The sequence below is a fragment of the Limulus polyphemus genome, unplaced genomic scaffold (assembly GCF_000517525.1).
Source record: "Limulus polyphemus unplaced genomic scaffold, Limulus_polyphemus-2.1.2 Scaffold5052, whole genome shotgun sequence".
NCBI lineage: Eukaryota > Metazoa > Arthropoda > Merostomata > Xiphosura > Limulidae > Limulus > Limulus polyphemus.
In genome coordinates this window covers 34,300-44,439 of record NW_013670662.1, presented here as the reverse complement: position 1 = coordinate 44,439, position 10,140 = coordinate 34,300, and the positions used below count along the sequence as shown (strand labels likewise).

At 32.2% G+C, this 10,140-nt stretch overlaps 1 protein-coding gene across 1 annotated transcript in view; it reads right to left on the bottom strand.

The window, feature by feature from the left end:
* LOC106472057 overlaps positions 1-10,140 on the bottom strand; it is a 16,845-nt gene that overhangs the window by 5,428 nt on the left and 1,277 nt on the right. The window lies entirely within an intron of this gene.

Here is a 10,140-nt window from a genome sequence, read left to right as displayed (position 1 = left end):
TAATAATACTATTTAATTAAGATAATTCGAACGAAATATGTGTCTTGGAATAAAACACGCCATTAACATGATTCAAGGCAAAATAAAAATTTCGCCACTGAACTAAATCAAGTAAAAACTATATTTGTTATAGATATACTTAACCATATAATCGGGAGAATAGTATCCAGCAAATGCTAAAAACTAGGCGATAATTTAGAAGTAAAAATTTAGAACATTATAACTTTTGCTTTCATCTCTTCACCGTTTGCAGACAAATCTTCATTTCAAAATGACTGCTTCATGTTGTTTGTGTCAAGTTTTTGGTGAAAGTCTATTGATTTTTGCAAAGTAAATGACTTAAATATGACGTGTTTTCTGTACTAAACTAGTCAATATACACTCTGAGAATGTTCGAATATCTTATTTATCCTAGTGTCAGTTGCAAGTGCAAGATTGGAAAGTGTGATCTTGAAGTTAAAGTAATCAGAGAGAAGATTATCCTTAAACGTTAGAATCCAACCAAAAAAGAACAAGAAAACCGCGAAGCAGAAGGATTACGAACAATATATTTTGTTCTTCTCATGATAACCATTTTCATTGTCTTTGGTCGTTCAGTGATTGAGAAACCTCAACTAACAAAGGTAATAAGAAATACCTCAAGAACAATTATTTTCATTTCTTCTAAGTGCGCAGAGTATTCTAGACATCACGTTGAAAAGCATTCTAACAGTGCAAATCAAAGACACAATGGAATGAATCTGAGCAAAAGTAGCCTTGCTTTGGGTAGACTTTTAATCAACATGAAAATAACATTTTCGAAGCTAAAGATCGAATCCTAAACGTATGCAAAATTTCACATGAGAAACAAACTTGTGGATTTTTTTCCTTTATTCAAAGTTACCAATAAAACAGCAATTTCTGTGCAAACAAGTCATGATTTTATAAGGTTAATTATTTCATTTAACTAAACCCATGAAACCAAGACTCTGCTCAAAAAGTAGATATATTATAATTCAAGAAAAAATAAAGAAACGAGTGATTTCAGAACTCAAGTTTACCTTAGTTTTTCAGATTCGGTTTACTGAAAAACGATAACATACCTAAAGCCCATAGGACTGAGCATTATATATATATATACATATTCGCTATTAATGAGACGCGAACGTTAATCTGAATATCCATAATTTGGGTCACGCTTAGACTAAAATCAATACAGCAAAAATAAGGTGACTCAGTGGGATAACATAATAATCTTCTTAATATAAGTTTAAAGATACAATCAAATGCTAAGAAATTAAGTTTTACCGACTCAATATTTACATATCAAAACATATGAATAGACTGTAAGCACAAAAACCATACCATACGATAGTCACTGAGATGTACTTGAATGTTGTTTGCCTATTGTTTATACAACCAAGAACATAAAGGCATTTTCTGTGTGTGCCAAACAACACTGACCCACATAAAATATGTTTATTACAAGACATTTTAAATGCTAATGCAATGAACGGTTATCTTTAATGTTACTTAGCTCTCAATCAGTTTTGCTTTTAATCGTCGTAGTTGTAAAAATCTGTTTTCGCGATAACCTTGCTTGTCCTGCGAAAACATCTGGCCATCTATAATAAACAAGGCTATTTAGGTTAGTTTTATCTCTTTAACAAATAAATACTTATTTTTCTTTTACCACCTTATCTAGGTTATAGTAAGGGAAAAATAAATAAGACAATTTCTTAGCAAAACACCAAATGATTCTGTAATGACAAAAATACGAGTAATTTAATGCACGGCAAATTCTAAAACATATCAGTCTTTATAAGCAAATATGTAAGAAAAGTATATCAAGACACATGGTAATGTGTCGTGCGGCCAAAACAACCTGCAGGACACACTGTGTGTTATTAACAGGAGTGATAGTTTAGCGATTTTCCACCTTCTGTAGCTCGGTCTGTGGTAACCCAAACTACCATATATTTTACGTGGATATATTCTACTGAAACCTTGCTTCACATACCAAATTTTAAGGCAATCCATTACGAAATACACGAGAAATGAAATTTCCACGTTTTATTGAATTTCTTCCTCTTTTTTTTTTTTCGCACCAAAATTATGGAACTTTATTTAATAGAAAAACATACTTAACTTTTATGGAATATTTTCAAATTCGGTATACTAATAGATCTTTACAACCTACAATTAAGTGTCAAATTTGGTCTAAATATAAGTCACATGTGCAAAGTTATTCAACAAAAACCGCTCAGATTTGACCAAAATGTGAGCTATCGGTCTGATATTTTTGCTACAGCTTCACCTAAGAGTAAAAGTAATCATGTTTTAGGATTAAAGACTGCTGATTCAGAGCAGCAAAACTATAGGATGAAAGGCCAAGCAAACTAGATTAACAGTTTCTAGCTCAAGTTTTCAAAATAATCATACGAGTGGACGGTTATTATCCATTATTCATTGCCAACTTTTAACCACAAATGTGTTGAATTTTACTAAATTCTCATAATAAAGAGTGCTTAGCGTGATGTTTAAAACAAAAAACGCGCCTAGCTAACTGATGAATGAATATTTTTTTGTAAAATTCTTATTAATGCTATAAGTGTAGCTACAAATTTCGCCGCCAATTTTTATTTCATTCTTTTAAGTCGCACGCTCAATCCTTTTTTGGTCGCACCTTTTTCTTTTTTCACATTTAAGGTGTTATTGATTAGATTTAATTAGCTATATCGATAGCTAGGTGGATTTTTAGTTTAGCTCTAACTACATAGCTTACCCTGATCGGAAGTTATTATTATAAATAAATAAATCATTTAACATTCGTTATTCCTAAACATTCTATTAATTTTGTACACTTTTTGAGAAAGTGGCTCGAATCAAAAATTAGGAAGTGTCGGGTAATGATTTTTAGAACACCCTCGAACTTTCGGTAATGTTCGAAAAATAATTTATTCAAAGAAAAACTTGAGATTCTTGATAGTTAGAACTTGTATCACAAATGTAAAAGTGATTGTTTATATGAAATTTCTTTATTTGGTTGTGCTTAAAATTAAACTACAGCCATATGAACCAACACAATCATTATAAAAAAAATAGGTGAAAGCATTAGTAGGGTTTTTTTCAACCGAAGCTATCCTATGTGGTAAATAGATATTCATAACTTTGAGCCAGTAGTGCTTACCACCTAAACGACTACTCTTAACCGCATAGTGAAATTTACTTTCATATTTATAGTTCTCATAGCAAAAGACACAGAGTGTGCGGCATATCCCCCTCGAACCTCGTATCTTCTAATCGGCAACTCAGGACACTAGCCACTAGGACACGCCCGGCCGAAAATATTTGAAATACAACTTAAGAACCCTGGGAACTTGAGCGCTTGAATATTCATTTCATATGGAAATATTAGTACCAAATTAAATAATTTAAACCATAAAATTTAAGTTTTATGTAAATTATTATTAAATTTAAGTGACTTCTTGAGTTGATTTAATTGAACTCTATCGTAGTACCCCTCCCCATTCTTCATTAATTTGTGTTTAAGGGTATGCATGAATAATGAAAGTACAAATTACGTATGGGATTGTCTTAAATGAAAGAGTACCCTTCAAATTAATTTTATTTCTTCTATTTAACTTTGAAATTGCATCTTTAATGGCATTGTTTCCATTTTATTGAGAAACAATTAAATTCCGTCTAGTACATACATTGATAATAGTATTAATAGCTCTTATGGTCCCGACACACAAATGATTGAAGGAAATGCTTAACACTTGACAAATAACATATGTTCATTTAACTACTTAGAACACCAGCTACAAGTTCAATTTTTAGTCCAATCTCAATATCAACCTCGGTTGTAACAACTTACGCCAGTGCAGTATTAAGCATAAAATTGCAATGATTTTAAACTCAGTTTGACATGGCAAATTCAAACAAAAGTAACATTTCCTTCATTTGTGAATCTGTTTCATTTAAGTCTGTATTATGTCACAAATATTGTTCAACTGACATTTCTCACAGACATCCAATCATAGAGATATTAATGTCTCAGCGCAGACAAGTATTTACCAGTGACGTCACCGCAAACCATCTCTGAGCCAAGCATATAATTTACAAATTCAAAGAATAATCACTATATACTTACAACCCCCCAGTTGCACAGCAGTATGTCTGCGGACTTACAACGCTAGGATCTGGGTTTCGATACCCATGGTGGGCAGAGCACAGATAGCTTAACTTTGTGCTTAACTTCAAACATAATATAATTACATAACAATGTATTATCTTTCAAGAGCGATAATGTGATAAAATGCAAAAAATAAAAACATACGAGTCCACTACATACCAATATTCGCACCTGATTAGTAATTTATGAATACTTTAAACTAGGTATTCCGGTTGAGCGAAAATTATAGAAAAGAGGTTATAATACACATGCAAGTAGCAAATGTTAATTAAGAAACGCATTTTATAAAGTTTCACGTACTAATTTTTCATGATCATTTTCCAGAGCCTTCTCAAGTTTTAAACTGGACGTTTTTCCTATTTTGATTGGAAACAGAGAAATCTACATATACACATAGCACAAAATTAGTCTGCAATTTCTTAAATATAAAGTGTAATATGCACACATGAAATACTTTAATGGCTTATTGGGATACAAACAAACATGAAACAATGAACGTTTAGCGTTATAATAGAGCACAAGCGTTAAACAGAAAAACGTAGATAATCGATACGGGTTCGGAACAGAGCGATAATTGTTAGCTGAATTTCGCGCAAAAGCTGTCACTAATTTTGAAGTAATAGATTAAAGGAAGGCAGTTAGGCATCACCAATCTGCCGTCAACTCTTGGGCTATTCTTTACCAACGAATAACGGAAATTACGGTCAGGTTACAAAGCCCCCAATGTTGAAAAGACGACCATGTTAGGCGACGGGTTTCGATTTCAAAATCCGCAGGTTGAAAGTTAAGCGCTCAAATTATCAGGCCATGCTAGGCCAAAGGCAACAAAAAAAGCTTATTCTTCGTGAGGAACTTTTTTCCTCCATTTTATATCCGCCAATTAAACTCTCTTACTAAGAAAGAAATATATAGCTTCGCGAGCTATATAAATAAATAAAAAAAAATTCTGAAAAGAAAAAAAAACGTCATTAGGATTTTACCTTGAGCTTAATCTAACGAAATTGAATTCTGTGAGATTATTCTGAAAATGTCAAGGATAAATAACAAGATAAAAACCACTCGAATCATTAAAACTTTGTGCGGTTATTTGAAAACAGAAAACGATGTACCATATAAGAAGCCTGTATATCAGAAAATAAAATGTATTTTGAAAATATAAATATAAAGGTAATAATAATAATATTTTCGTTTTCAGGAAATAACTGTTTATTTTTGGCTTATCACAAACGGCCCGGCATGGCCAGGTGGATAAGGCGCTCGACTCATATCTGAGGGTCGTGGGTGCGAATCCCCGTCCCACCAAACATGCTTGCCCTTTCAGCCGTGGGGGCGTTATAATGTGACGGTAAATCCCACTATTCGTTGGTAAAAGAGTAGCCCAAGAGTTGGCGGTGGGTGGTGATGACAAGCTGCCTTCCCTCTAGTCTTACACTGCTAAATTAGGGACGGCTAGCGCAAATAGCCCTCGTGTAGCTTTGCGCGAAATTCAAAAACAAACAAACAAGCTTATCACAAAGACTCACAATATATTACCTACGCCGTACTTGTCGCATTGTTGTATTAGACGTTTCTCGAAATTACCATTGTCGTTTAGCGAGAGAAAAATATAATGTAACTTGGTAATCGTGAATTAATGACTGGAATGTTTTCAAAACTTTAAGAAACAATTTGAGACGTATATGAAAAGAGAGTAGACGCTATAGTGATTGAAAGAATTTAATAAATTAGTGCCAGATTTAGTCAGTTTGTCTGTTACTATTAGTTAGTAGGTCAATTAGTGATCAATTAGTACTGTGAACATTGAGTTTGTGTTTCGACGACAAAACAGAGATACAAAATTAGACAAGTAAATAGAATCTTTGTTTAGACGTAATTTAGTACTGAAGTTACGCTTGTCGGTGAACGTCGGTTACCCTAAACATAGAACTTGAAGAGAGAAAACATTTTTGTATAGTAGCCTGGATTTTTTGTTTATTTAGCAAAACGAAAGATCCAAACGAGGTAGTCACCAATAAAACAAAACAACAACAACAACAAAAAAAAACATTACTACAACATCAAAAATAAGAAATGTTATCTTGTTCAGTAATATATAGATTGTTTTTATTTTATGAATTTTAAACTGTTTCATTACATGAGATGCAGCTTTGTGTTTATAGTTTGTTTTTATAAATAATTATCAATCTATTTCTTGTAGTAATTATATAACAAAGTTATGAAGTTTTGATAGTTTAAGGACGTAAAACGAGTATATATCTCTTCATAGATAAAAGGAGTATCCCTTAGTGGGTCAGCGGTAAGTTTATGGAGTTACAACGCTAAAATCCAGAGTTTGATTGCTCGTTGAAATAGAACGCAGATAGACCATTGTGTTGCTTTGCTCTAAAATAATAATAACAAAAACAGAGAAAAGGGTGTATAACAGGAGTAATATCTGGTTTACTCCTATTCTCATTATTCTATATCGCAAAGGAATAAATATAATCCTAAAACAAAATGAGTAAGTAAGAGAGTATTTATAAACATATCAATTTCCTTCCTTTAAACTGCTTCTCTGCCTTCAAAAAGGAGTAGAATAACTCGTTACTTTGCATTTTCCTTCTCCTCCACTGTTAGAAACATGGTAAGTTATGGTGAATTAGCCAAGCGATCCTTTGTGATCCAAGTGATGCAGATGTCAAATGATCTACTACAGATGTTGAAAGCTTTGTTTTATCATAAAAATATTTATATTATATGATTATTAATTAAATATCTGATATGTTGGAAATTTTGCTTACTTATCAAGAAGGTATGCTATTTTGTCAATGTTATACTAAAGATAGTGAAAGCTTTGAATTTTTACCATGAAGGATATGGTATATTATCAAATAAATAACACAAATATTAAAAATCTTTGTTTTTTATCACGGTTGTTAGATGGTACAAACTACCATTGTAAATGGCTGAAATAAGCAGGGAATAGTGAGAACATTTGTAAACAAGATCATAAATTGAAAGTGGAAATGTTAATTTGTTCCACCGCTGTTAATTTATAATTTGGAAATAATAAATTAATAGTAAAATTTTCTGAAACTTTGCGGGGAATTTTAGAAAATTTCATGTACAAAATCGAATAAGAAGCGAGAGGTCTGTTTGATCCATTGGATACAAGTATATATATATATAAACAAATTTGTATATTTTCTTCTGCGTATATATACATATGTGTGTGTATGTGTACATACTATTATCAACGACACTCAAAATTAAAACACCATGAGGCGTCATCAAATTCAATTAACTTATTGGTTAATACTTAATATTAATAATCGGATTATTAAAGGATTTGCATCAACTATCAAACATTTATGAAAAAAAAAAAAGAATTGTTTGATAACCAGAGTCGATGAACTACAAAACTACTTTTAATCTCATGTACACAGACAATATTTCAAGATGACTGTCATCGATCAGTAAGTTTGATGTATACTTACTGATCTGTTTGTTTGAAATACTGTATTGCCTATCAGAGACTAGCAGTTGTTGCTATTAAAACTTTATTTTTTTGTCTTACCATAGAAATTACATGTCTTGGCAAAAAGCCAATTCATGTACATGTACTGCTGCGCTGAGATTGTTTCTTGGTACTTGTAAGACTTCAATGAAACGTGTAATACAATGCCGAACACGTGTAAATTTGTTTTCATCCAGCACCGTTAGCAAACATTTTTGGCTTTTCACCAGGGGAATACCCGGGTGATAGACAGCAGGGTAGTTGCATGCTACAGTTATTTAATCGTTTGTGATGATATGTACTGTCACCTATATTAATCCTGCGTCATGTAGATCCCCCCCCCCCACTACCCCATGACCATTTTGTTTTCCTAGATCAAGTATTGTCCTCTGTCTGAATAAAACCTGATTTTCTGGTTTGAACAATGCTTTTTCTCATTTCATACCTCAAATAATGCTGTAGGAAACGACCAAATTTATTTAATCAGCTTTGAATTAAATTGGTTCTCAGTAGTTCATTTTGAGTCTGGTTAGATCTTTAGAAATATTACGCGTTAGCGATCTTCCATTCTGGTATGGGCAAACTATCAAAGTACATTGTTAATACAATAAACTGATAAAAAAGCTAAAGGCTTTATTCCTCATTGCTATCCCTCTTTTTTGCTTTTAATCGTGTCATTATTTGACTCAAGCTTTTAACACTTCCCTCTTGCCATCGTACATACTGCAATGGAGAGAGAAATATATAAAACAGGCTGTCATATTTGATATGTCATCCAACTGATCAGTCAAACTCGTATATAAGTGATTATTTCATATGCTGCCCCCCAGTGACACAGCGGCATGTCTGCGGACTTACAACGCTAGAAACCGGGTTTCGATACCCGTGGTGGGCAGAGCACAGATAGCCCTTGTGTAGCTTTGTGCATAATTAAAAACAAACAAACAAACAAACAATTTCATATGCTTCTCATACAAGAGTTTTTGTTTCGGCAAAGAAACGGATACGCAGTAAATAAGTGCCAGGAATAGCAGTGTATTAATAACTTTCTTCTAACAGCGAAATAATTCTCCTATTGCTTGTCGTATTTATGCATGTTCTCAATTTAAAACGACACCAAAATGGCAATGGTGATAGTACCACGGTGTCTACTTTCCTTTTTTTTTCTTAAACAAATATTTTAGGTTTTTTAGTCTATTTTTTTCCGTGGTCCTACCCAGCACAGTCTTCTATAGACGAATCTGTTCGAAGTAAAAATAGAAATCCCTATCCTATGTGTCCTTTTAAGGAAATCGAAGATCTCCTGTTTGTTAAATTTGCAAGAATAACGTTTATTTCAAAGAGAATGGCATATTTTTTTTTTACATGTATGCGAGGCGGAGTTTCAAAATTGAATATATAGTCTCTACTTGTGATCAGTTTTGATTTTCAAATAGTGTTTTGTAGGTAAATTTGAATTCAAAAGTAACACTTAACGAGATTATTCAATTCCTAATTAACAAGTTCTATACGTAACCTCATGAGACTAGAAGAATGTGTTTTGCTGTTAAATTGTGGAACCTTAAAAGTGAGTTGTTGTGGTATACAGTTATCACATACAATAGTAACTAGGTTTCAGAAAAATGCAAATTCTAGAAATGAATCAGGAAATCCGATGTAGATTATTCGTTAAACTTTTCGCAGGATCTGCCTCTATAGTAGGTGCCAGTACAGGTTGTCTTTACCATCACAAGAGAGTCATATTGATGGCTAATATCATTTCGGTACGTAGCTACTTTACGATTGTTACATAGGGTAGAAAGATAATTAAATTCACATAATTTTGCATGAAACAGCCCAAGATATAGAAAGCTGTGTAAATCTTAGGAGCGACTTGACTTTTCTCAAAGTAGTTTTAGCTTTCAACTTGAAAGTATCAAGATCTGTTTGAATAATTTGGAATTTTGTCCACTTTCTATATTATATGTTTGCTAACTGCTTATGTTATATTTTGCTTTTTAAACTTCACTCTGTCACGTGTCATAGTTTAACTCAGCTTTCTTTAGTTAAAGTCAAGTTTAATCACTAATTTTCCATTAGTGTTTTGAGTTCTTCATTCATTTTATTTCATTGCATTTTTATCTTCTCCATTTGCGTTTATTTGTCTTATCATTTTAAATAAAGTTTATTTTATTGTGTTTCACATGATTCTCATCTAAAATCTTGTGCATTTTCGTTTCTCCAACCAAGTTCATTACACTTTAATATTTCACCACTTATACCCTGTATCTTTACTGAGTTATCTGTACATGTACTTTTGTAACCTGAAATACTGCAGTTATTATTTAGCTGTATATACTCAATAAATTATTAATTTATTATTTTTGAATACCTGTACATCATCTACCAATTGCAAAATAATCGACGTTAAAACATGTTACTTAATAATGCTGTATTGTATATATATATATATATATATATATATAGT